Source organism: Scyliorhinus torazame, chromosome 21, assembly GCF_047496885.1.
Source record: "Scyliorhinus torazame isolate Kashiwa2021f chromosome 21, sScyTor2.1, whole genome shotgun sequence".
In the NCBI taxonomy this organism is placed as follows: domain Eukaryota; kingdom Metazoa; phylum Chordata; class Chondrichthyes; order Carcharhiniformes; family Scyliorhinidae; genus Scyliorhinus; species Scyliorhinus torazame.
Genome location: NC_092727.1, coordinates 57427582 through 57453950, shown reverse-complemented (window position 1 = coordinate 57453950; position 26369 = coordinate 57427582). Strand labels below are relative to the sequence as shown.

Below are 26369 nucleotides of genomic sequence, written 5' to 3'. Positions count from 1 at the left end.
GACGATCGGTGGGCACCGACCGCGGGCCACACCCCATTTGAGGCCACCCCCCCTCCCCTGCAGGCCGCCCCCCCCCCCCCCCCCCCCCAGCGTTCCCACACTGTTCCCGCCGGCAGCGACCAGCTGTGGACGCCGCCGGGGGAACCCGCCATTTTGGGCAGGCTGCTCTGCCCATCCAGGCCTGAGAATAGCAGGGGTGCCGGAGAATCGCCATTTTGGGTGTCTCGGGCGATTCTCCGGCCCGCGCCTAACTCGACGGGACCGTTCTCGCCGCTTGGGAGAATCGCGGGAGGGCGTCGGATCGACGTCGTGGGAAAATTTGGCGATTCTCCCAAACGGCGCGGGAGTGGAGAATCGCGCCCCGGGTCGCAACCTGCTGGGGAGGGAGGGGGGGGGAGTAGTGGACAGGTGTCGGGAGAGGGTCGCGGAATGATCGGACAGTCATGCGAGGCCGGAATTGAACCTGGGTCCCTGGAGCTGTGAGGCAGCAGTGCTAACCACTGTGCCATCGTGCCGCTGCCAGCAAGCAAGCATTATATGAATAACTGAAGATGGGTCATTTTGTAAATAAGGACGAGAGGGCCAGAGACCAGCCAAGATCTCACAACTGAATCTGCTCAAGAGAACTTCTCAGGAAGAGTCCATGGCTGAACTCTTCTGGTGTGAGCTGTATGCTGAGCTCCAGGGCCTCTGGTGAACAATACATGAAGAAGAAACTGAAATCAGAAACAAAGCGGGATAAAGTTGATTTCTTGAGGCTTTGTTAATTGTGCCAATGCAAATCAGAATGCAAGGTTCATGTGTGTTATATGCAAGGAAGCACTGGTAAATGAAAGTTTAAAACCCTCAAAACTTCCAAGGCATTTGAACGGCGAGTTCGAGGGCAAACTCAAACTCAAAGGATGCAGCGAGAACTTAAATCGTCAGCTAACGTTCTTCGCAGAAATGTAACATTGAATGAAAAAGTGAGATCATGAGGACCAAGCATTAATGGGAAGCAATAATGGTGTGTCGCAAGGTCAGCTGTCGTGGGTCGTAAAGGTCAGCCGGCATGAGTTGCAAAAGTCGGCCTATGTGGGTCGCGATGGTTGCCTGGCATGGGTCATGATGGTCGGCTGGTGTGGGTCATGATGGTCGGCTGGAGTGGGTCATGATGGTCGGCTGGCGTGGGTCATGATGGTCGGCCTTCATGAGTCGTGAAGGTCGGCTGGGTGGTAAAAGTGGGTCCCGGAAATAAAGTTTGAAAACACTGCTAGTGACAGCATTTTAGGAGACTGGTCTGTCTGTTGTATGATACTAGTGAGCTGGGGGTACCTGTCCTGACCTGGGAAGAAGCTCACTTATTGAGAGCAAGAGGTTGGGGGCAGCTAGGAAGCTGACTCAGGGCAGCAGGTGATTCTGTGAAGGGGTTAGTTTTAATACGGAGTTGGGAGGAGGACTCCTGCTCCTCCTGGCTTCATGGTCAACAAGTCAAAGATATTTTACTCACCATTGTTTGGGGCTGGCCTCTAGAGGTCAGCTTGGTTTGTCACCTGAGAACCCAAACAAGGGGTACACTAAGTCAATTACATATTTCCCAAAGAGGTCTCCGGTTTTGGTCTCCCGTTTGTAACAGGGCTGTCACCTGTTTTAGGAAGACACTCTGTTCAACTGCATGTTACCCTGACCAATATGGGCATTGTTGTAAATGTTTAGTGTATCACCGGGAGGTCTGGATGTGTGTATGGTTGAACATAAACCATTTAGTAACAACTCATAACTATATACATCCCCAAACTATAGTCCTGCATGGGTGCTGCCTCAATGCTTCGGTAGCAAAAGTAGGAACGCGGATTATTATTTGAGTGCGTGTAAATTGAGAGAGGTGGATACACAGCGAGAACTTGGTGTCCTCGTGCATCAGTCAAAGAACAAAGAACAATACAGCACAGGAACAGGCCCTTTGGCCCTCCAAGTCTGTACCACCCTTGGCCAAAATCCTCAGCACTCCCTTATGCCGTATCCCTCTATACCCATCCTATCCATGTATTTGTCGAGATGTCTTTTGAACGCCATTAATGTATCTGCTTCCACAACCTCCCTTGGCAACGCGTTCCAGGCACTCACCACCTCTGTGTAAAAAACCTGTCAAGCACATCTCCTTTAAACTTTGCCTCATGGATTTAAACCTATGCCCCCTGGTGACTGACCTCTCCACCCTGGGAAAGAGTGCCTGCCCATCCACTCTATCCATGCCCCTCATAACCTTGTTGACCTCAAAAGTCGCTGAAAATAAAGATGCAGGTCCAGCAGGCAGTAAAGAAGGCAAATGGTATGTTGGCCTTCATAGCGAAAGGATTTGAGTGTAGGAATAGAGATGTTTTACTGCAATTGTACAGGGCGTTGGTGAGGCCACACCTGGAGTATTGGGTGCAGTTTTGTTGTCCTTATCTAAGGAAGGATGTTCTTGCTATGGAAGCAGTGCAGCAAAGGCTGATTCCTGGGATTGCGGGACTATCATATGCGGGAAGCATAAGTCGATAAGGATTATATTTATTGCAGTTTAGAAGAGTGAGAAACTTTCAAAATTCTAACAGGGTTAGACAGAGTAGATTCAGAAAGAATGTTCCCGATGTTGGGGAGTCCAGAACTAGGGGGTCATAGTTTGAGGAAAAGGAGTAAACCTTTTAGGACTGAGGTGAGGAGAAATTTCTTCACCCAGAGAGTGGTGGAATCTGTGGAATTTACTACCACAGGAAGTAGTTGAGGCCAAAACATTGTGTAATTTCAAAAAGGAATTAGATAGAACTCTTGGGGCTAAAAGGAATCAAGGGGTATGTGGAGAAGATGGGATCAGGGTATTGAACTTGATGATCACTCATGATCATAATGAATGGCGAAGTAGGCTCGAAGGGCTGAATGGCCTCCTCCTGCTTCTATTTCTTAACTTTCTATGTGACAGTCAATAATTAAGACCAAAATTGTCTGTTAAATTAAAACTTTCAAACTATTAGAAGTGAGATGTTTAGTGGATGTTTAGCCAAAATAAGACCACATTATGCCTGAGTAAATACACAAGTTGGCGAAGTAATTGATTTCATTCCAAGCTCTCTGGAATATTCCCTCTCAATAAGATCTTCATTGGAAGAGAGTGTGAATGCTGCTATGTGCTTACTCCCACAGAGGGAGCCCTAGACTTCAATTAACTACACAAGTTGAATGAACTCACTTACCCTCTGAAATTGAGGTAGCAAAAATATCTGCAAGGGCCTGGTTAACACAACTCCCGGTATATCGTGTAATAAAGTGATAAAAAATAATCCATAGCACTCTCCCAGTAATACTCAGGGAACATAACTTCTACCAACACTAGACCCATTTATCTTGAGGGTATCTTTTCCCCTCATAATGTTGTAGACCTCTATCAGGTCACCCCTCAACCTCCGTCTTTCTAATGAAAACAGTCCAGGTCTAATCAGCCTCTCCGCATAACTAAGGCCCTCCAGACCAGGAAACATCCTGGTAAACCTCCTCTGCACCCTCTCCAAAGCCTCCACGTCCTTCTGGTAGTGTGGTGACCAGAATTGTGCGCAATATTTCACGTGTGGCCTTACCAAGGTGCTAGACAACTGTAGCATGACTTGCCAATTTTTAACTATTTAGTTGTAGTTGTAGCGGCTTTATTTCCTATTTGAAAACCATTACCTCTGATATACCCAGGGTTTATCCCTGGACTTTCCTATATCTCATTTTCATACTGCCCCTTGGCCATTTCATCAGAAAATGTAACATTGGATCCCACAGCCCAATAGGTAACAGCGCCTGGATCTTCTTATTTCCTAGCATTTCCTGTTTGTAATAAGCCAAGTGGATAATGGGCATCCTGTACGTCTAGTATATCTGGACTACCGGAAGGCATTTGATAAGGTGCCACACAAAAGGTTAATAAACATAATTATATTGAAGAGGTTCGGCACCTTCTAGGAGCATAAGTTAAATTTCGGGAAGAGCGATGGAGTTTCTGCACCTCGAATAGGACAAATTTACAGTGCGGAGGTCAATTGAAGGATTCTACCGTAGATGGCGGCCTTTTATTTTGCACTTTAAGGAATTGACCACTGTTGGCTGTTAGTGGGGGGTAAGGAATAGGGTTGGTGATAGGGATTATTTGCTTGCATTTCTGTTTTGGGGGTTACTGTTACTGCTGTTTATAATTTTTGATATTGGTGTTGGTATTGTTTTGGTTGGATATTTTTGGTATAAAAAGTTAAAAGTTCAATAAAAATATGTTTTAAAATAAATGGTTTGCACACAAGGTAAGAACACATGAGATTAGGGCTAATTTATTAGTTTGGATGAAGACTGGCTAACTGACAGAAGGCAGAGAGTCGGGAGAATTGGGTATTTTTCTGGTTGGCAAAGTGTACCGGCATCCACCATACTCTGGGATAATGAATTCCACAGATTCACGGCCCTTTGAGAGTAGTAAAAGGTATTGACAAATCAGGCGTAGAGCAGATGCTTCCTCTGTGGAGCATTCTAGAATGAGAGGTGATAGTTTTAGGATAAGGAGTAGCAGATTTAAAACAGAGATGTGGAGAAATTACTTCTCGCAAAGGGGCGTGAATCTGTGGAATTCACTATCCCAGAGTACGGTGGATGCTGGAGTTCCACAGGGTTCGATCCTTGGGTCCCAACAATCTATAATATATATTAATGACTTGGATGTAGGGATGGAAGCTACTATAGCTAAATTTGCAGATGACGCTAAAATAGGTTAGATAGTAAGTTGCAATGAAGACATTTACAAATGGATATAGATAGGTTCGGTGAGTGGACCAAAAATTTGCAGATGGAGCTTAACGTGTGAGGTTATCGATTTTGGTCGGAAAAATGGAAAGGCAACCTATTAGCTAATCACAGCTTGAGCAGACAAAATGTCAGTAAGTATTTTAACCCAGGTTTTAAATATTACTGCAAAAAATGCAAAATATAAAATATAATGATTTATTGCATTCATTACACATGGTGGCAGTGAAGGACGGTTGCTCTTTCCAAGGGACGGTGCAGACTCGATGGGCCGAATGGCCTCCTTCTGCACTGTAAATTCCATGAATCCCAGAGAAGCTGGCGAAGGAACCCAGAGGGCGGGATTCTCCGCGAACCGGCGGGGCGGGCAACTCCGCCGCGAAGGAGTGGCGTGAACCACTCCGGTGTCGGGCCGTGCCGAAGGTGCTGAATCCTCCGCACCTTCAGGAACTAGGCTGGCGCTGGAGTGGTTTGCGCCACGCCGGCCGGCACGGAAGGGGCTTGGCATCACGCCAACCGGCGCGAAGGGCCACTGCCGGCCGGCGCGAGGTTCATCTCCGCGCCAGCCATCGCGGATTGTTACAGCGGCTGGCGCAGAGGAATAGAGTGCCCCCACGGCACAGGCCCGCCCGCGGATCAGTGGGCCCCGATCGTGGGCCAGGCCACCATGGGGGCACCTCCCGGGACCAGATCCCCCCGCGCCCCCCCCCGAGGACCCCGGAGGCCGCCCGTGGAGCCAGGTCCCGCCAGTAAGTGCCTGTTGTAATTTACGCCGGTGGGACCGGCGGTAAATGGGCGACCACTCGGTCCATCGCGGGCTGCCAATGCCCCCCCGACCGTTGCAACGCGATTCCCGCCCCCGCCAAATCCCCAGCACCGGAGAATTTGGTAGCCGGCGGGGGCGGGATTCACGCAGCCCCCCCGCCGATTCTCTGACCCAGCGGGGGGGGGGTCGGAGAATCCCGCCCAGAGTCTCAAAGCATGAAAAACTAAAGAAACTGAAACCTGACCTGAGAGAAATGTGCTCAAATTGAAGACAGGTTTAGAGATCACCTGAAAAGAACTCCATTGCAGACAAGGTGGCTGAAGGACACCCAACAAAGCACCAAAGGGGCAGTGGACTCCCAAGCTGAGGCAAAAAGGAGAACCCAGACTGAGGGAGCCAATATTCAAGCAAAACGTAAACTGGCCATGGACCATGACCAAGCAATGAAAGGCACAAGCCAAAGGGTCTAGTGCAGAGGAAAGAAGAGGCTAAGAAGCAGCCAAAAGAGTTAAAAGTTGAGTTCATTTTTGAGAAGCATATTACCCAACCTGCAACAGCAAGTGGCAATGCAGAGTGAGTAGCTGGCTGTAAATGAAGAAAACCTGTCTGAGGTAACCGAAAAGAAACAAAGCCTGCAAAAATAAATTTAAGTTATGCCACTGGAAATTGAAGGACTCAACTTGAAGAAGAATCAATCACAACAACTAAACAAAAAGGGTACTCAAATAAGTCACTGCCCTGATAGATTCATTTAAGAATCAATACGTAGCCCTGGAAAAATATGTGGAGTTATATAAGTGCTGAATGCTACTTGAAAAAAAGCTACACTAGAGTTATCAGCAGTGATAAAGCAATGCACTGAAGAATAGCATGAGTTGGCAAAAGGTCAATAAGTCAATAAACAGTTCAAAGACCAACTGATTACTCTTCAGCATCAAATGCAAAATAAGTTGCATGAAGAATTAAGGAATGTGGGCTGCATTCTCCGTCGGCAGGATCCTCCGTTTCGCTGGCAGCGCACTCACGCCTGTGGATTTCCTGACGACGTGGGGGTACCCACAATGGGGAACCCCATTGGCTGGCTGCCGGGACAGAGGATCACTCTGCCGCCGGGGGCACGCCGCACCAGAAAACAGGTGTGGCGGGATGGAAAATCCCGCCCAGTGAGTTTGAAGGACAGTCCACAGGCTTTGCAAAGGAAAAACTGTTCAGTGTAGAGAACCAATTTTCAAGTGTGGAAGACAAATTTGTTCGTGTAAATTGAAAATTTAATTAATTTTAAATATCAGGAGTATCAAGTAGACATTGTGAAAAGAGAATTGAAATTCTTGAACTCTGATTCAAAAGGAAGAACATGAAGAATGGCATGTGCAGTACAGAAATGCAAATCCACTCTAAAAGCAGAGTACTCTGAAACAAGCACAACTGACCTCAGCAAACCCATTGCTGACATAAATGAAAATATTCATAAGTTTGAAAAAGGGTTGGAAAATAGGAGAATAAACAAATGTTTGGCTGAAACCGAGAGACAAGGGGAAATGAAGGTTCCATTTTGAAACGTCAAATGTCTAGCAAGGACATGGCAGGCCCTGCTGTAAAAGAAAATCCGAGTCTCCTTTAGGAATGAACATAATGAACAAACCATGGACAAACCCATGGTGTCCGAACAAAGCAGATGTGTTGTCGGTGAAGAAAAATGCAACTTGTCAGGGTGAAAAAAGTGAACCAAATAGGGACAACCCAGTGCCAGGAAACACCAATCACAACAATTTTGTCATCAAACCAATAAAGTCATCCCAGTACCACTAAATTATTTTTCCTTCAAGCATGATGAGAATCTGGGGCGAGATTCTCTGACCCCCCCCCCCCCCCGCCGTGACGGAGAATCGCCGGGGGCTGGCGTGAATCCCGCCCCCGCCGGTTGCCGAATTCTCTGGCATCGGATATTCGGCGGGGTCGGGAATCGCGCCGCGCCGGTTGGCGGGCCCCCCCGCCTCCCCCCCCCCGCGATTCTCTGGCCCGGATGTGCCGAAGTCCCGCTGCTAGGATGCCTGTCCCGCCGACGTGGATTAAACCACCTACCTTACCGGCAGGACAAGGCGGCGCGGGCCTGCTCCGGGTTCCTGGGGGGGGCGTGGGGCGATCTGGCCCCAGGGGGTGCCCCCACGATGGCCTGGCCCGCGATCGGGGCCCACCAATCCGTGGGCGGGCCTGTGCCGTGGGGGCACTCTTTTCCTTCCGCCTTCGCCACGGTCTCCACCATGGCGGAGGCGGAAGAGACTCCCTCCACAGCGAATGCGCGGGGTGCCGTAAGCGGCCGCTAACGCTCCCGCACATGCGCCGCCTAGCAATGTCATTTCCGCGCCAGCTGGCGGGGCACTTCTGCCAGCTGCTGGGGCAGAAACCAGTCCGGCGTGGGCCTAGCCCCTCAACGTCAGGGCTCGGCCCCCCAAGGTGCAGAGGATTCCGCACCTTTGGGGTGGCGCGATGCCCGACTGATTTGCGCCGTTTTTGGCGCCGGTCAGCGGACATTGCGCCGATACCGGAGAATTTCGCCCGAGATCTGGAAGAATTGTCAAGCCTCCAGAACATCCAAATTCACAGAGACGTGAGACGGGGGTGGCGGGGGGTGGGGGGGAGGGGGGGGTGGCGGGTGGCGGCTGGTGGTGAAGGGGTAGCAAGTAAAGAAGATTGTTTTGTAAATATATGCGTAAGGGCTTGGGTGGAGACATAGTATAAGGGTTTTCAGGCAGTACAAGGGTTAATGTGAGAACAGTACTGCCCATGGAAAGAAAAACATGATGGTAGACTATGTGTAGAAGGACCTGGAAGGAGTCAGCATGGAGACAATACCCATACAGGGCTGCAGTTTGGAGATGTATACAATTATGGGTTAACAATAATCATTTATGTTAACCAGACAAGCCTCCAGATTTCTTCGTAAAACACTAAGCAACTTTACAACACCTACATACTCAACTAATCCAATGGTCTCCTGACCACCCTCCATAAACTTCAGCTAATTTAAAACTCTGCTGACTGCATCCTAATTTGCAAAAAGTTCTGTTCACCCGGTGTTCTTAGATTCACATTGGCTAACTGCCCAGAAATACCTCAAATTTAAAGTTCTTATCAACATGTTAAACTCCCTCTCTGGTCTGACCCCCCCAGATCTATAACCCATGCGATGGCACAGCTCTCAAATATCTCCATAATGCACCAAATGTGGCCTTTGATGCTGCCCCAATTTATTTTGTTAGCACCGGACCAGACCCCAATTTATGTTAGGAAACTGGAGGAGAAACCCCAATAATTATTCAATTTGTAAACTGTGAGGAAAGGAGACTTTGCCTCCAGGAGTGATTCCACTGACAAATTGGGATTTTTTTGGATTAAAATAAACTTTATTATTAACACATTGGGAGGCCAGTTAGCTCAGTTGGCTAGACAGCTAGTTCATGATGCAAAGAGATGCTGTAGGTTCAATTCCTGTATCAGCTGAGGTTACCATGAAGGTTGCCTTCTCAACCCTCGCCTCAGATGTGGTGACCGTCAGGTTAAATCTGCTCTCTCTCAAAGGGGAGAGCAGCATATTGCCCTTTGGGACTATGGCAACTTTCATTATCAACACAGGATTAACCCCATTATCATCCAAGTAAAATCAGCTTTTCAATTAACAGTTAAACAGTTCTACAAAAAATAAAGAAAGGTCTTTGAGTTTACTTTTCAATCTAGTTCTAAACCTTGAATAAAACAAAATCCATGTACATCTCGGGCGGGATTCTCCCAGCCCTGGGCCGGCTGGAGAATCCCCGCGACCGGGCCACGCTGCCCCGACGCCGGCACGCGATTCTCCGCAGAGCGGAGAATTGGCGCCATTGGCGCTGGCATGGTTGGCGCGACGCCCGTCGCGATCCGCTCTATGCTGCCCCCACCCCGCGATTCGCCGGCTCGAATGGGCCGAGCGGCCGTGAAAATAAACCGAGTCCCGCCGCCGCTGTTCTAACCTGCTCTGAGCCGGCGGGGCCTCGGCGTTGAAGGGTTGGGTGGCGGCCTGTGGGGGGGGAGGGGGGTCGGACCCCGAGGGGGTGCCTCCGATGTGGCCTGGCCCACGATCGGGGCCTACCGATCGGCAGGCCGGCCTCTCTAGCTGGCGGCTTCCTTTCCTACGCGCCGGCCCCTGTAGCCCTGCGCCATGTTGCATCGGGGCTGGCGCGTTGAAGGAGGCCACTGCACATGCGCGGATCCGGCAGCGCACAGTTCACGCCGGGATCTGCAGCTGGAGCGGCGCAAACCGCTGCAGTGCCGTGGTGGCCCCCTGTAGGGGCCAGAATTAGGCCTGGCAGCGGCCCGTTCATGCCGTTGTAAAACACGATGGCGTGGACACTCTGCCGCGGGTTAGAGAATCCCGCCCCACAAATGCCACTTATTAATATAATTAACACTTAGTGGCTTACAAAGTCCTTGGAGAGAAGCTTTCAGAGTCAGTCTGAGAAACACAACTCCTTTCCTCAGAACCCAGAACAGAACTCTCAAAATGGAACTAAAAACAATAGACTCAGGGCAGGGCTGAAAGCGAAACTAAAAACTGGCACAGCCCCTCCCATGAGTGACAGCCCAGTCTGCCTAACTGTTAACCCCTTCATCACAGCTTTAGCAGACATATAGGGCGAAATTCTCCCCCAACGGCGGGATGTCCGCCGACTGACGCCAAAGACGGCGCCAATCAGACGGGCATCGCGCCGGCCCAAAGGTGCGGAATGCTCCGCATCTTTGGCGGCCTAGCCCCAACATTGAGGGGCTAGGCCGACGCCGGAGGGATTTCCGCCCCGCCAGCTGGCGCGGAAATGCGGCGCATGCGCGGGAGTGTCAGCGGCCGCTGTCAGTTTCCCGGCGCATGCGCGGGAGTGTCAGCGGCCGCTGTCAGTTTCCCGCGCATGCGCAGTGGGGAGAGTCTCTTCCGCCTCTGCCATGGTGGAGGCCGTGGCGGAGGCGGAAGGGAAAGAGTGCCCCCACGGCACAGGCCCGCCCGCGGATCGGTGGGCCCCGATCGCGGGCCAGGCCACCGTGGGGGCACCCCCCGGGGTCAGATCGCCCCGCGCCCCCCCCAGGACCCCGGAGCCCGCCCACGCTGCCTGGTCCCACCGGTAAATACCAGGTTTGATTTACGCCGGCGGGACAGGCAATTTCTGGGCGGGACTTCGGCCCATTCGGGCCGGAGAATTGAACGGGGGGTCCCGCCAACCGGCGCGGCCCGATTCCCGCCCCCGCCCAATCTCCGGTACCGGAGACTTCGGCGGGGGCGGGGGCGGGATTCACGGCGGCCAACGGCCGTTCTCCGACCCGGCGGGGGGTCGGAGAATGACGCCCATAATCTGGATACCATAACCTAAATTATTTTAATAACATTACTGCAACAGGTACATAACACAATATATGTAAACATTTCCGATATTCATCACACTTTCCTGCTACGTACTGCAGCTTTGTATTCAGCTGCCTTGTCCCTAAGCTCTGGGCTTTCCTCCCTAAACCGTTCCACATTCTTACCTTTCTCCTCTCTTAAGCTGCTCTTTAATACCGACTTCTTTTAACAATCCTAATATTTTCATCTGCATCTTGAAGTCAAATTTTGTCTGATAACACTCATGTGAATTATCTTGAGATGGTTTACTCTGTTAAATGGGCTATATAAATGAAAGTTGTTGTTTGGTCTTTGGCTGTATCCAGGTCAGCAGCTCACCCTGGAAACCGTATAGATGTGAGTAGGCTTGGAGGGTTTTTGAGATGTTTCTAGTCTCTCCATTTGAGACTGGGTAAGCTTGTGTTCTGATTGGGGCCCTTTTTTTTTACCTTAAAGTTACATCACTGCTTTCTGAAACTCTGCAGGTCTCTTTTCCTCAAAACTCTGCAGGTTCTTGGTAAACTTTTGACTCTGCCTTTTATTTTACAGGTTTCTTTTAAAACATGCCGCTGTCTTCCAGCTTCTCTATGCATAGGCTGAGCTGTGGGACTGCCATTTATTCTACAATGTAAGTACAGGTTCTTTTCTGTAATCTGCTCACTGCCTTGGAAACTAGCCAGTATTTGTCACTTTGTGTCACTCAGGGTCTTTCAATCTGGTTGTGTTTTTGCTCACCCGTATTTGTGATCTCACCCGGTGGTTTTACTCTGTCATTCGGAGATCTTGCAATGGACTTCCCTTCACTCTGGTGGACTCCTCAATTTCTAGGTCTGTAGTGACGATTCTTCAACTTTGTCTTGAAGTTTTCTTAGGTGCGTATCTCCAGTTCAGGTTCTGCTGCTTTTTGCTTTTCATATTAAGGGGATACTCTTCTGGATCTAATATTCAAAATTCCACCTTTCCTATCACTGCTGATCATCAAATTGCATAAGGATAGGTCTTCCGGTGGCGGCTATGGAGGAGTAATTCGCACATTTGGTGGCTCCCCCTCTGGTCGGACTTTTGGACTTTTCCCCCGTTTTTCTACCGGACTTGAATTGTAAAATGGATGTTAGTGGCAATTGTTTACTGGATTCCCACTTTGGTGCATGGAGAGAAGGACTAGAAGTGTTCGTAAGGGCAGAACCAAAAAAACAGAGAAGGCTTGGTCTGTAGCTGCAACAGAAGACAGCATGGCGGAGGTTCGGACCTCTGGCTTGTCGACCCAGCAGTCTATGGAGCAGCTGATGCAAGTCATTCAGGAAGGCTTTGCTATGCAGAAACGGGACTGCTTGGACCCGATAAAAGAGTTGATTGAGCGGTTGGAGCATAGATTGGACGCCCAAGATCGGGCAATCCAGAAGGTGGAGAAGGCGCTGGCTGAGCCGGAGGAGCATCAGACTGCGGTGGAGCTGGAGGTGAGGATGCTGAGGGACCAGCTGAAGAAGCTCCTGGAGAAGGTGGAGGACCTAGAGAATAGGTCCCGCCGGCAGAACATAAGAATCGTCAGGCTCCCGGAGGGGTCCGAAGGAACGGACGCTGGGGCATACATCGCAGATTTGTTTGTGAAGCTGCTGGGGGATGGGGCATTCTCCCGGCCCTTGGAGGTGGATGGGGCTCACAGAGCACTCGCGAAGAAGCCGCGAATGGGAGACCCCCCGAGGGCAATGGTGGTGGGATTCCTCAGGTTCTCGGACAAGGAGCGCATTCTACAGTGGGCCAAGCAGACACGGAGCCGTAAATGGGACAATAGCATCCTGCGGGTTTAGCAGGACCCGAGTGTAGAGGTGGCCAAGAGGAGAGCAGGCTACAACCAGATCAGGGCGATCCATTTTAAGAAAAAGGTGACGTTTGGACTGTTATACCCAGCCCTTCTCTGGGTCAGGCATGAGGATCAGCACTTCTATTTCGAGTCGCCTGAGGACGCGTTGGACTTTGCGAAAAAGAAAGGGCTGGTGATGGATTGAGAACTTTTGAACTTGGCTGCAACGTTCATGTTTTTGTTTTTTCTTTTTGTTTTTCTGTTTTTGTGTTTCAGGGAAGATGTTTGTGATGCCGTTTGCATTGATTTGGAACCAGCGGTAGAGCTGAGTGAGTTAAGGTTTTCATTTGCACTGTTGGGGGATGGAGGTGTGCTTGTTTTGATCTTGGTGTTTTTCTGTTGGGCAATTGTGTGGGGATTGTGTGATGTTGGAGTTTGTTTGTATGAGCGGGGCAGAGGGTGGGGAGGGAACAATAGGTGGGAGACTATCTGGTGCCGGCGATGGGGGCCACCATGCTAGCTGGGTGAGCTAGCTCTCGGAAGCGCGGGGGGGGGGTGTGCATATGTTTGGTTTAGTAAAGGGGTTGGGTACAGGGTGTTGTTACTAGGGGGGGAGGGGGGTGAATGTTCAGCTGATGAGGGAGGGGCTTGGGCTGAGGGACAGAGAGGAGGTTGGGGGCGGGGGATGCCTGGGGATGGACCGGTGGAGGCGCGGAGCACGGGCTGGAGGTGGGCCTAATAAAGGGAATGGCTGATCGGCGGAGGCGGGGACAATGAGCCCCCCAACTACGCTGATCACCTGGAATGTTCAAGGGTTAAATGGGCCGGTCAAAAGGGCACGTGTGTTCACGTATTTTAGGGGATTGAAGGCGGACGTGGTAATGTTGCAGGAGACGCACCTTAGAGTTACGGACCAGGTTAAACTGAGAAAAGGCTGGGTCAGTCAGGTCTTTCACTCGGGACTAGATTCAAAGACTAGAGGGGTCGCGATCCTGATCAATAAGCGGGTGGTGTTTGAGGCGAGTACAATAGTCTCGGAAGTGGGAGGTCGGTACATTATGGTCAGTGGGAAGCTGGAGGGGGTGCAGGTGGTATTAGTAAATGTATATGCACCAAATTGGGATGATGTGGAGTTTATAAAGAGGATGCTGGGGAAGATATCGGACCTGTACTCGCACAGGTTGGTCATGGGAGGGGACTTCAACACAGTTATGGACCCTGGCTTGGACCGGTCAAGCCTGAAAATGGGCAGGGTTCCAGCAATGGCAAAGAACTAAGAGGGTTCATGGAGCTGATGGGGGTGGTGGATCCATGGAGATTTGGGCAGCCGAGGGTGAAGGAGTTCTCCTTCTACTCACACGTGCATAAGGTGTACTCCCGGATTGATTTCTTTATTTTGAGCAGGGCCTTGCTGGCTGGGGTGGTGGACACGGGGTACTCGGCGATTACAATCTCAGACCATGCTCCGCACTGGGTTGACCTGCAGGTTAGTAAAGACAGTAACCAGCACCCGCACTGGAGGTTAGATGTAGGACTTTTGGCGGATGAAGGGGTGTGCGAGCGGCTGAGGAAGTGTATTCAGAGCGACCTGCAGGTCAACGCCACGGGGGAAATTTCAGCAGCGGTGGTGTGGGAAGCACTGAAGGCGGTGGTCAGGGGGGAGCTGATTTTGATCCAGGCCCATAGGGAGAAGGCGGACAGGGCAGAGACGGACCGACTGGTAAAGGAAATACTACAGATTGATAGGAGGTATGCGGAGACCCCAGAGGCAGGGCTTTTAAGGGAACGGCGGAGGTTACAGGCAGAGTTTAGCTTGCTGACCACAGGGAGGGCGGTGGAGCAGCTGAGAAAGGCGAGGAGGGTGATCTATGAACATGGAGAGAAGGCCAGCAGAATGCTTGGACAGCAGCTTAGGAAGCGGGAGGCAGCTATGGAGATAGGGAAAGTAAAGGGCGGAGATGGGAACTGTTGCTGATTTTCTCCTTGGTTCAATTGCTCTGTTTTATTACCTTTGCTCTCGAGTCGCCAGGTATCTTTATGATACCGCCACGAGGTTCAAGTCCGAGTAATGATCAATAACCCAATACACCGATTAGTAAGAGTCAAATCAATGCACCTTTATTATACACAGTAATTGCTACTCATGCACAAATTCTACGTCTAAGCTACTTCTACAACTAACAGGCCTATACTTAACTTCAGACTGGCCCACCAGGTCAGGGGAACAAATGGCCTTTCGTTCGGGTTCGGAGTCTGCGTGATTCGAAGTTGGTACGGATTGGTAGCTAGGAGCGCCTATCTCGTAGCGAGCATTGAATTAAGACTTACCTCTGTCGGGAGTCACTGCACCGGTCACAGTCAATGTTGGTTCGTGTTGCTGGGTGACCCGGGCAGGACGCAGAGGTGAAGAGAGCTGAAGAGAGTGATTTGAACTTGGGGCTCAACTCTTATAGTCCCCAGGGGCTTCCCGCCTTTCGGGGCGGACTCTGTACCTGGTCCCAAGTGATTGGACTTTGTCCCAATCGCTTGGTTCGATTTTCTCCAATACTGGAGCGGTTCCCTGATCGATGGGCGGTCTTGAAGTGCTCGTTCACCTCCTTTGTGTTGGCTCCTGCTGGCGCCGCGGAGTCTGGCTTTGCTTTGTGTGTCCAAAATGTTACTTATTGTTCCCGGGGATTGCTCATCAGTATGCAGCTGGCTGTTTACTTTGTTATGCTGATGGCCGCTGGTATCGATGTTGTCTGGCCTTTGCAGAGGTAAATACACAGCAAACCTGCAGCTGCTGGTTTCTGTCTATGTTGGCTGACTTTCCCATCAGCCTTTGCCGTTCGCCATTTTAAATCGGGAGTTGGCCAATTTAGGTGGCTACAGAAGCTGGTTGGTGATTCAGTAGGGGTGAATAAGGCGTTTAGGGATTTCTACAGCAGGCTGTACAGGTCGGAACCCCCTACGGGGCCGGAGGGGATGAGGCACTTCTTGGAGGGGCTGAACTTCCCAAAGGTGGACGGGGAGCGGGTAGAAGGGCTGGGGCCCCAATCGGACTGGAAGAGATATTGGAGGGCTGGATGGCCATGCAGGCGGGTAAGGCCCCGGGTCCGGATGGGTACCCAGTGGAGTTTTATAAAAAGTTCTCGGGGATATTGGGGCCGGTGTTGTTGAGGATGTTCAATGAGGCAAGGGAAAGAGGGGTGTTGCCCCCGACGATGTCACAGGCAACGGTTTCTCTGATTCTTAATCAGGACAAGAACCCGGAGCTGTGTGGGTCCTATAGGCCGATCTCCCTGTTGAATGTAGATGCCAAGTTGCTGGCCAAAATCTTGTCCTCCAGGATCGAGGATTGTTTCCAGGTGTTATTGGCGTTATTGGGGAGGACCAGACGGGGTTTGTTGAGGGCAGGCAGTTGGTGGCCAATGTAAGAAGGCTGTTAAATGTGATCATGATGCCCCCGGAAGGTAGGGAGGTGGAGGTAGTGATCGCAATGGATGCAGAAAAGGCTTTTGATCGGGTAGAATGGGACTATCTGTGGGAGATACTGGGTCAGGGCGGGGCTTTATCGATTGTGTCAGGTTACTGTATCAGGCTCCTGTGGCAAGTGTACAGACGAATAGGACTACATCGGACTATTTTAGACTGCACCGGGGGATGAGACAGGGATGCCCCCTCTCCCCACTGTTCTTTGCGCTGGCTATAGAGCCATTGGCAATTGCTCTGAGAGCCTCGAGGGACTGGAGAAAACTGGTCCGGGGGGGTTGGGGGGGCGGGTGGAGCACAGGGTTTCGCTCTATGTGGATGACCTGCTTCTGTACGTTTCGGACCCAATAGAGGGGATGGAAGAAATCATGAGGACTCTAGGGGAATTTGGCCGGTTTTCGGGGTATAAGCTTAATATGGGAAAGAGTGAGATGTTTGTGGTCCAGGCGAGGGGATAGGAGAGGCGACTGGGAGAGCTGCCGTTTAGGTTAGTAGAGAGAAGCTTTAGGTACTTAGGCATCCAGGTGGCGCGGGAATGGGACCGGCTGCATAAATTGAATCTGGCCCGGCTGGTGGACCAAATGAAGGACGATTTTCGGAGATGGGACGCGCTTCCGTTGTCTCTGGCTGGGAGGGTGCAAACGGTGAAGATGACGGTCCTCACGAGATTCCTATTTGTATTTCAGTGTCTACCCATCTTTATTCCGCGGTCCATTTTTAAGCAGGTCAACAGTGATCACGGGCGGGCAAGACCCCTCGAGTGAGGAATGTAATTCTTGAGCGGAGTCGGGGAGAGGGTGGGCTGGTGCTGCCAAAATTTAGTAACTATTACTGGGCGGCGAATATAACCATGATCAGGAAGTGGGCGGTGGGGGAGGGGTCGGCATGGGTGCGAATGGAGACGGCTTCATGTAAGGGCACCAGTTTGGGGGCGTTGGTAACTGCGCCTCTGCCGTTCCCACTGGCACGGTACTCCACCAGGTGGTGGCGGCCCTGAGAGTTTGGGGCCAGTGGAGGTGGCATGTGGGAGCTGTGGGAGCATCAGTTTGGACCCCAATCTGTGATAATCACCGGTTTGCCCCGGGCAGTATGGATGGGGGGGTTCCGGATATGGCGGAGAACAGGGATTGAGAGGATGGGGGATATGTTCATAGAGGGGAGCTTTCCGAGTATGAGGGCGCTGGAGGAGAAGTTTGGGTTGGTGAGGGGAAACAAATTCAGGTATCTGCAGGTGCGGGACTTCCTACGTAAACAGGTGTCAACCTTCCCGCTCCTACCGCGAAAGGGGATTCAGGACAGGGTAGTTGCCAGAGGGTGGGTAGGAGAAGGGAGCGTCTCGGACAATTATAAGGAGCTTATGGGGTCGGAGGAGATGCAGACTGAGGAGCTGAAGCGCAAGTGGTAGGAGGAACTGGGAGGTGAGATAGAGGATGGTCTACGGGCAGACGCGTTGAGTAGAGTCAACACGTCCGCAACACGTGCCAGGCTCAGCCTGATACAATTTAAGGTTGTTCACCGGGCTCACATGACAGTAGCCCGCTTGGGCAGATTCTTTGGGGTGGAAGACAAGCGCCCAGAATGTGCGGGAGGACCGGCGAACCATGTCCACATGTTTTGGACATGTCCGCAGCTTAAGGGACTTTGGCAGGGGTTTGCTGACATCATGCCCATGTTGTTAAAAACAAGCGTGGCATGAGTCCAGAGGTGGCGATTTTCGGGGTGTCAGAAGACCCGGGAATCCAGGAAGAGAAAGAGGCAGACGTTCTGGCCTTTGCTTCCCTGGTCGCCCAGAGACGGATACTATTAGCTTGGAGGGACTCAAAGCCCCCGAAGTCGGAGACCTGGCTATCGGACATGGCTAGTTTTCTCTGTTTGGAGAAAATCAAGTTCGCCTTGAGAGGGTCACTGTTAGGGTTCGTCCGGAGGTGGCACCCGTTCGTCAACTTCTTTGCGGGAAATTAATCGTCAGCAGAAAGTTTACTGGGAAAGTTTAGATTGGAGTAAGGGGTCAATAAGGGAGGGACCTGTCCGAGAGGTAAATGGCTTTTGCACTATGCTTATGGTTTCATGTATATGGTTTATTTTGTTGTTGTTACTATACCAAAAATACCTCAATACAATGTTTATTAAAAAACAAATGTGGCAATATGGGTTCTTCAGATGTCTCAGTGATGAGATCTTGTGACTTGTACCTTTGTTAACATTCATTTGCAGGATGTGAATGATGCTGGCTAGGTCGTATTTATACCCATCCTTAATTAACCTTGAGAAGGTGATGGTGAGTTGTCTTCTTCAAGTCCTTGTGGTTTGGGCAAACCCATAGTGCTGTCAGGGAGCGAGCTCCAGGATTTTGTCCCAGTGACAATGTATGGTTAAACATGAACTATTTATTGTTTGCCTTTAACTCACAGATCCCAGGTTACTGTCATGCATGGAACAGCTTCTCCTTGCAGGTCAGCCCCCAAAGTAATCTCGCTGAGTCCCTTTCCATGTGACTCTATGCATCGTACCGTGGGCAGTGCTAGTCTCCAGTCCCACATTGGGCGGGATTCGCCAATCCCGCGGCAGAGTGTCCACTCTGTCGTAAACACCGCTCCAGCTGTCGATCCCGGCGCAAACTGTGCGCCGCGGGATCCGTGCATGCGCAGTTGCGCCGGCACCAACGAGGACATGTGCAGTGGCACCGGCGCCAACGCGTGTGCGCAGTGGCCTCCTTCAACGCACTGGCTCCGATGCAACATGGCGCAGGACTACAGGGGCCGGCACGGAAAGGAGGCCCCCAGCCACAGAGCCGGCCCGCCAATCAGTCGCCCCGATTGCGGGTCAGGCCACATCGGAGGCCCCCCCCGGGGTCAGATGCCCCCTCCGCCCACACAGGCCGCCACCCGACCCTTCAAAGCCGAGGTCCCGCCGGCTCAGAGCAGGTTAGAACGGCGGCGGCGGGTCTCGGCTCTTTTCTTACAGCCGCTCGGCCCATCCGGGCCGGAGAATTGGATAGCCAGCCGCGGAGAGCGGCCTGCGGCTGCCGCCGCACCAACCACGCCGGCACCAACGGCGCCGATTCTCCGCTCTGTGGAGAATCGTGTGCCGGCGCCGGATGGCCCGTTCGCGGGGATTCTCCGGCCCGGCCCAGGGCTGGGAAAATCCTGCCCATTAATCCTTGCTCTGCTGAGCACCTTTTCATTACAATCGCATGCACACAATATTGCAACAGTGAGGATTGGCCTCCAGTCACCATACCTATCTTTCCAGGTATTAGTTATGATTCCAGTTGATGAATGGATTTTCTCTTGACCCCCATGGATTTCAGTTTTACTGAGGCTAAAGGTATCAGATTGGATGGGTGTAATACAAGTTTTAATGTGGACACAGCAGTCTCTATGGCATTCTGCTTTTGTACCCAAGATCCTAAATCCAAATGTGCACTTTGTTCAAAGGAAGGCAAGGCATTTAAATGGAGGTTTGAAAAGAATATACATTTCTGAAATACAGCACCTGATTAATGATATGTTCCAACACAGGTCCTTCTGCATGTACTGTACTTGCCTCTTGCCAAGCTTATACGATCTGTGCTGACCTTAATTGGACCTTAGATCCGTCACATTACCGGACACTGGGTTTGTAAGCTGTTTAATATACTGGAACGTCCTTGGACTAGGCAAAAGGACCAAACTATTGCAAAGGTAATTATAGTTGTCAGAATGCAAATACCATCATTGTGGAAATGAAGTGTGGCTCTGAATGCCTCCTACTCACTTCTCCACACGTTCTGCTAGCAAATACAGCAATCAAATTAAATTAAATCCCGTTAACCTTCACCCCTGATGGTGCTAACAAAATCACAGCCATACCTGGCAATGGTTCAGGGACAAATCCATGAAAAAACTTTATTTTCATAACAGGTACTGCCACATTTCTTCGATAAGGAGATATTGGTTTAATTAGAATAATCTGGTAATGTACAAATTCTGGTTGTTCATTTAATAGCGTTGCTTTCAATTGGCTTTTGATTTATTTGCATAGAAATTTGGAACTAGCCAGTTGAGACCAAACCCAAATGTATATAAGGTTAATTCCTGAGACTAATTCTGGGTGTTCCTAGCAACCCAGCATTGAAGGCATTTGGAGAAGTGACATTTGAAGGTGCCCTTTCATTCCAGGCATCAAAGACCATTCAATTCTTTCATCGCACAAAGGTAAGAAATTTGTTATCAATGAGAGCAAATTCAGGGTAATAAGTAACATTTGATTGGGCATATCTCACTTTGGAATAAAGGATCGAAGCAAATTCAATTACATTAAAAAGAAAATATCGTAGATGACTTACATAAATATTTCTGACAGCATGTGAGTGGAATAGAATGGAATCCCAATTCTTTTGATGGGATGTCTGTGATAAGGGTCCTTGCATTGAATTCATCAGCTCCTTGAATTATCTGGATGAAACACTTTGCTGTTCGCAGAGATTCATACCTCACTCATACTGGATAGCTTGTATTCCAAATGTCCATTTCCTACAATTCTATATTTTTCTGGGTCATTCACTTGTTTTTAAGGTAGAGAATGGGAGCAGGCGGGGGTTGAGGGGGCAGTGTGGGGGTGAGGGTGGGGAGTCAGGGAGCAAGGGAATGGGTGTGAGGGTCAATATTAATCAGAATTTGATTTTAAACCACAGGCTGTTTACAGACTGCAGCTCTCCAGGCCTTTATCTTCTGATTACTTATTGAAAAACTATTCTGTTATCCAAAAACTATGATCAATACCTGCACCCACCATCAGCTGTGTGAAATTCTCCAGTCAGGTGTTTGAAGTTTTTGTTCTCATGATGGTAACACTGCACTGATCAAGCTAGAACCCGCTGACAACGCATAAGCACCAATTCACGCAGAACAGCAGAGCTATGTAATACTATTCGTATATGCTGGCATAGCAACACAGAGTGAATTCAGGCTTAGCTATTCCTCATCCCACTGCACTCAGAGCTGAGAAAATGGCAGTTTTACAAGATCCTGATAATTTCAATCAGAAGCGTAAATGGTCGTTCAGGTCAGATTTTAAACTCACTCCACCAGTGTGACTCCCTCTATGTCCTGTCAGTTTTCTTCCAGACCACTTAGGTTTAAAGGATCTTTTTTCTGATGTTGTGCTCCTGCCAAATGGCTGTGGGTTTGTGCAGTTTTCTGCCCACAGGTCAAGCAGCTGAATTTCAGTCTGCGCCTCATGGCGAGTGAGGGATCTCTGTTGGAAAACGCAGAGGAATAACTTCCCTCAAGACCATTCAGAGGAGAGAGTGTAGTGTCCCTTGGGCATTTATTGTGATTTGTAAGTGTGCTATATCGCATTGCTTTCCCAAATGTGCTTTCTTGACACAAAGTGCCACCCATTTGGAGTGTTGGTCAAGAGGTTCAGTCAGAGTTCCAGCCTGTATTTCTTGCTGGGGATAGGCTACTTTCCAGGTGAGGACAATATTGGACCATGCTGTGCAGCTCTGCCATGATCAATATCATGGTAACTGCCTTGACTTACACATGAGGAGCAGTCACACATCAGCATGTAGCGGATTGGCTATCAAACAAAATCCAGCAACATTAATTCATTACATATTGGTAAGTGGATGTGTGGATCAGTGGATATGTGAATATAATATTCACGAACAACGGACCTTGTCACTATTCCATAAACAATGAACTGGAAAAATAAACAAAGGACTTCCTTTCACGAACAAATGCAGATAGTTAAAGGAAGAAGGAACTTACATTTATATAACACCTCACATGACCTCTGGACATCCCAAAGAGCTTTAAGAGCTTTCAGTCCTTTTTGAAGTTGACTTATGAAGACACATTGAGCAGTGTATATAGTTCAATATACCTCTGTTGCATTTGAACACTGCCTCGTCAATCGCTTCATAATACAACTCTCTAGAGTTTTAGAAGAATTAGAGGTGATATGATTGAGGTATGTAAGATGATAAAAGGTATTGACAAAGTCAACATAGAATGGATGCTTCCCCTTGTGGGGCATTAGAACATAGAAGATAGAACAGTACAGCATAGTACAGGCCCTTCAGCCCACAATGTTGTGCGGACCATTTATCCTAATCTAAGATCAACCTAACCTACACTCCTTCAATTTACTGCTGTCCATGTGCCTGCCCAAGAGTCGCTTAAATGTCCCTAATGACTCTGACTCCACCACCCCTGCTGGCAGTGCATTCCACGCACCCACCACTCTCTGTGTAAAGAATCTACCTCTGACATCTCCCCTATACCTTCCTCCAATCACCTTAAAATTATGTCCCCTCGTGACAGCCATTCCTGGGGAAAAGTCTCTGGCTATCCACTCTTACCATGCCTCTCATCACCTTGTACACCTCTATCAAGTTACCTCTCTTCCTTCTTCGCTCCAGTGAGAAAAGCCCTAGCTCCCTCAACCTTTCTTCATAAGACATGCCCTCCAGTCCAGGCAGCATCCTGGTAAATCTCCTCTGCACCCCCTCCAAAGCATCCACATCCTTCCTGATGTATTATCTGAGTTGGTTTAACATTGACTGCAACAGGATGCAGTGAGACTAGAAACAAGCTTCCGACACAGGAGATGGTCCAACACTGTTTTATTGAACCTGCTGGTTGCTGTACATAATCTGCTGTGGGTTGACACTCTAATAATCTAAACTGATAACCTCTGACTGGCTTGACCAGACTAGCTCTCTGTCACATGGAGATGGTGCTCACGGCCTTGTGCACTCTAACTATCTCTGTAGCTGTATCCTATGAGAAGAGGGAGAGTCTTAATACCTTGTGTGTTTTGTCGTGGTAATGTCCTGTCTGATGATTGGTTGTTCTGTGTCGTGCGTGTTCATTGGTTATCCTGTGTGTCAATCACTGCCTGTCTGCATCTCATTATATACATGAGTGGATATTATGACATCTCCCCTTTTTGAAATAAATTTTGGAATGTGGCGGTAGATACATGTATGACGATGTACAAATGGTGAGTGAATTAACATATGTACATGGGAAGGTGTCTATCGTGCAGATACAGAGCAAACTGAACAAAATGTACAGGATTCAAGTCTATTGATTCAGTCTTTGTGGTGGGCGACGATTTCTTGTTGATCGCCTCAGAGGTGGAGGGGGGGACGCCGGCACCTGGACAGGCGGGATTGCTGCCAGATCGGTGGCCACGTGGTGCAAGATGTCCTAAGGCGGCATGATGACATGCGGAGACGTGTGGTCAGGTGATGGGCAGGGAACTTTGCGCAGCGCCCTCCTGTTACGCCGTAGAATGGAGCCATAAGCCATTTGAACAACGAAAGACCTGGGGGCGGCCTGTCTGACGACAACAGCTGGGGCTGACGAGCCTCCCTCAGGCAACTGGATGCGAACAACATCTTCTGGAGCCAGCACAGGCAGATCAGTGGCATGAGCATCATACGTGATCTTCTGCTGGTCCTTGGATCATTGCACTTTCTGCAGCACCGTGAGGTGGTCAAGGTCTGGAACATGGATGACTGGAACAGTCGTCCGCAGGTTGCAGTTCATGAGCAGCTGTGCCGGAGACAAACCAGTCAACCGAGGGGTTGCCCTGTATGCCAACAGCGCCAGGTTAAAATCAGAGGCTGAGTCTGCAGCCTTGCAAAGCAGCCGCTTGTCAATATGGACATCCTTCTCGGCCTTCCTGTTTGATTTCGGGTAATGGGGACTGGATGTGATGTGACTGAAGAGGTCGGATCATGCAAAGTCGGACCACTCTTGGCTGTAGAAACATAGACCGTTGTCACTCATTACTGTGAGTGGTATGCCGTGCCTGGCAAACGTCTCTTTGCAGGCTTTAATCACTGACTTGGATGTGAGGTCCGACAGTTTCACCACTTCCGGGTAGCTGGAGACATAGTTGACTAAAAGCACGTAATCATGCCCATTTGAGTGAAAGAGGTCTATCCCCACCTTGGACCACGGAGAGGTCATGATCTCGTGCTGTTGCAGTGTTTCCTTGGGCTTGGATGGTTGGAATTTCTGGCATGTTGTGCAGTTGAGGACCATGTTGGCAATGTCCTGGCTGATGCCAGGCCAGTAAACTGCCTGCCGAGCTCTGCGTCGACATTTCTCGACCCCAAGGTGACCTTCATGGATCTGTCTGAGCACCATGGTTTGCCTGCTTTTGGGGAATGACGATTCTATCCAGTTTAAGAAGGATCGCCTCAACAACCATTAACTCGTCTTTAACATTGAAGAACTGGGGGCACTGTCCCTTTTGCCAGCCATGGGCGAGGTGTTGCATCACGCACTGCAGTAGAGGATCTTTGGCAGTTTCTTGCCGTATTTGGACAACTCGCTCATCAGTGGCTTGGAGGTTGCTGGCACACAACTGTACCTGTGCCTCAATGTGGTGAATGAAGTCGCCCTGTTCACACGGCGTGGTGATGGATCGGGATAGGGCATCGGCGATGATCAGCTCCTTACCTGGTGTGTAGACGAGTTCGAAGTCATATCGGCGGAGTTGCAGAAGAATTTGCTGCAGCCGAGGTGTCATGTCATTTAAATCCTTCTGGATTATGTGGACTAAAGACCTGTGGTCTGTTTCCATCGTGAAATTTGGCAGACCGTATACGTAATTATGAAACTTGACTATTCCTGTCAGGAGACCCAAGCACTCTTTTTCGATCTGGGCATACCATTGTTCGGTCGGATTCATTGCCCTGGATGCATATGCCACTGGAGCCAGGACGAAGAGTCATCTCTCTGGAGGAGCACCGCACCAATGCCGTCCTGGCTTGTGTCTGTGGATATCTTGGTATCCTTGGTCGGGTCAAAGAACGCCAGTACTGGGGCTGTGGTGAGCTTCGCCTTCAGCTCAAGCCACTCTGCTTGATGTGCGGGAAGCCACTGGAACACTGTGGACTTTTTTACGAGATGCCGGAGGGCTGTGGTGTGGGATGCCACGTTAGGAATGAATTTTCCGAGAAAATTTACCATCCCAAGGAAACGTCCTTTTTGTCCTCTGGGGTCTTCATGGCATTGATTGCCAGTACCTTGTCAGCATCAGGTTGCACACCCTGCTGTGAAATGTGGTCACCCAGAAACTTGATAGCGGACCGACCAAATGAGCATTTGGCTCTGTTGAGCTGGAGGCCATTTTCGTGGATCCTCTGGAAAACCAGTCTGAGGCGAGTGATGTGATCCGCGGGCGTCGTGGACCAGATGGTCACGTCGTCCACATAGACTCGCACCCCTTCGATGCCCTCCATCATTTGCTCCATTATTCGATGAACGATTTTGGAAGCTGAAATGACGCCGGCACGCGAATCGGTGCCATTAACGCTGGCGTGGTTGGCGCGGCACCTGTCGGGGGCCGCTCTACGCGGCTGGCCCGCTGATTCTTGGCCCGGGATGGGCCGGGTGGCCGTCGTAAAAACGTTGAGTCCCACCGGCGCTGTCCACACCTGCTCTCAGCTGGCGGGAACTCGGCATGGAAAGGTCGGGGGCGGCCTGTGGGAGGGGGGGGGGGGGGTCTGACCCCGGGGGGGGGGCTCTGATGTGGCCAGGCCCGCGATCGGGGCCCACCGATCAGTGGGCCGGCCTCTTTGGCTGGCGGCCTCCTTTCTTCCACGCCGGCCCCTGTAGTCCTACGCTATGTTGTGTCGGGGCCGGCACGTTGAAGGAAGCCACTGCACATGTGCATGTTGGCGCTGGCATCACTGCGCATGCGTGGATCTCGCGGCACCCAGTTCACGCCGGGATCAGCAGCTGGAGCGGCATGAACCGCTCCAGTGCGGTGCTGGCCCCTTTTGCGGGCCAGAATTAGTCGTCGCGTCGGCCCGTTCACACGTTTTACGACGGCGTTTACGACGGCGTGGACACTCTTTTGTGGGATTAGAGAATCCCATCCAATGTCTCCAGTTATCTCCTTTCGACTCTCCAAAAGTTAAACTGTCAGAGAGTTAGCCTATTGCTTATGGCACTGGACTAGAAGCCAATGGTTATGGGTTTAAATCCAGCCATGCTGAGTTGAAAAAATTCATAAATTGCCTAGTTTGTAGTAAAAATCCATCTGTGTCCTTTTGGAAGGAAACCTGCAACACTGACCTGGCCTGATCTACAGACTGGCTCAAGTCTCAACAATTTAGTTGATGCTTT

At 50.3% G+C, this 26369-nt stretch overlaps 2 protein-coding genes across 3 annotated transcripts in view; one reads left to right on the top strand and one right to left on the bottom strand.

Annotated features, from left to right (window-relative positions):
* LOC140398301 (G protein-activated inward rectifier potassium channel 4-like) overlaps window positions 1–21097 on the bottom strand; it is a 169377-nt gene extending 148280 nt beyond the window's left edge. The window contains exon 1 of the mRNA XM_072486828.1: window positions 21004–21097. The gene's annotated coding sequence lies outside the window, so the exon portion shown is untranslated. The remainder of the gene's footprint in view (window positions 1–21003) is intronic.
* Window positions 20317–26369, top strand: part of LOC140398302 (ATP-sensitive inward rectifier potassium channel 1-like) — a 112914-nt gene continuing 106861 nt past the window's right edge. Inside the window, exon 1 of one of the 2 annotated variants that reach the window (XR_011937455.1) lies at window positions 20317–20426. The gene's annotated coding sequence lies outside the window, so the exon portion shown is untranslated. The remainder of the gene's footprint in view (window positions 20427–26369) is intronic. The other variant, XM_072486830.1, reaches the window with a different exon arrangement.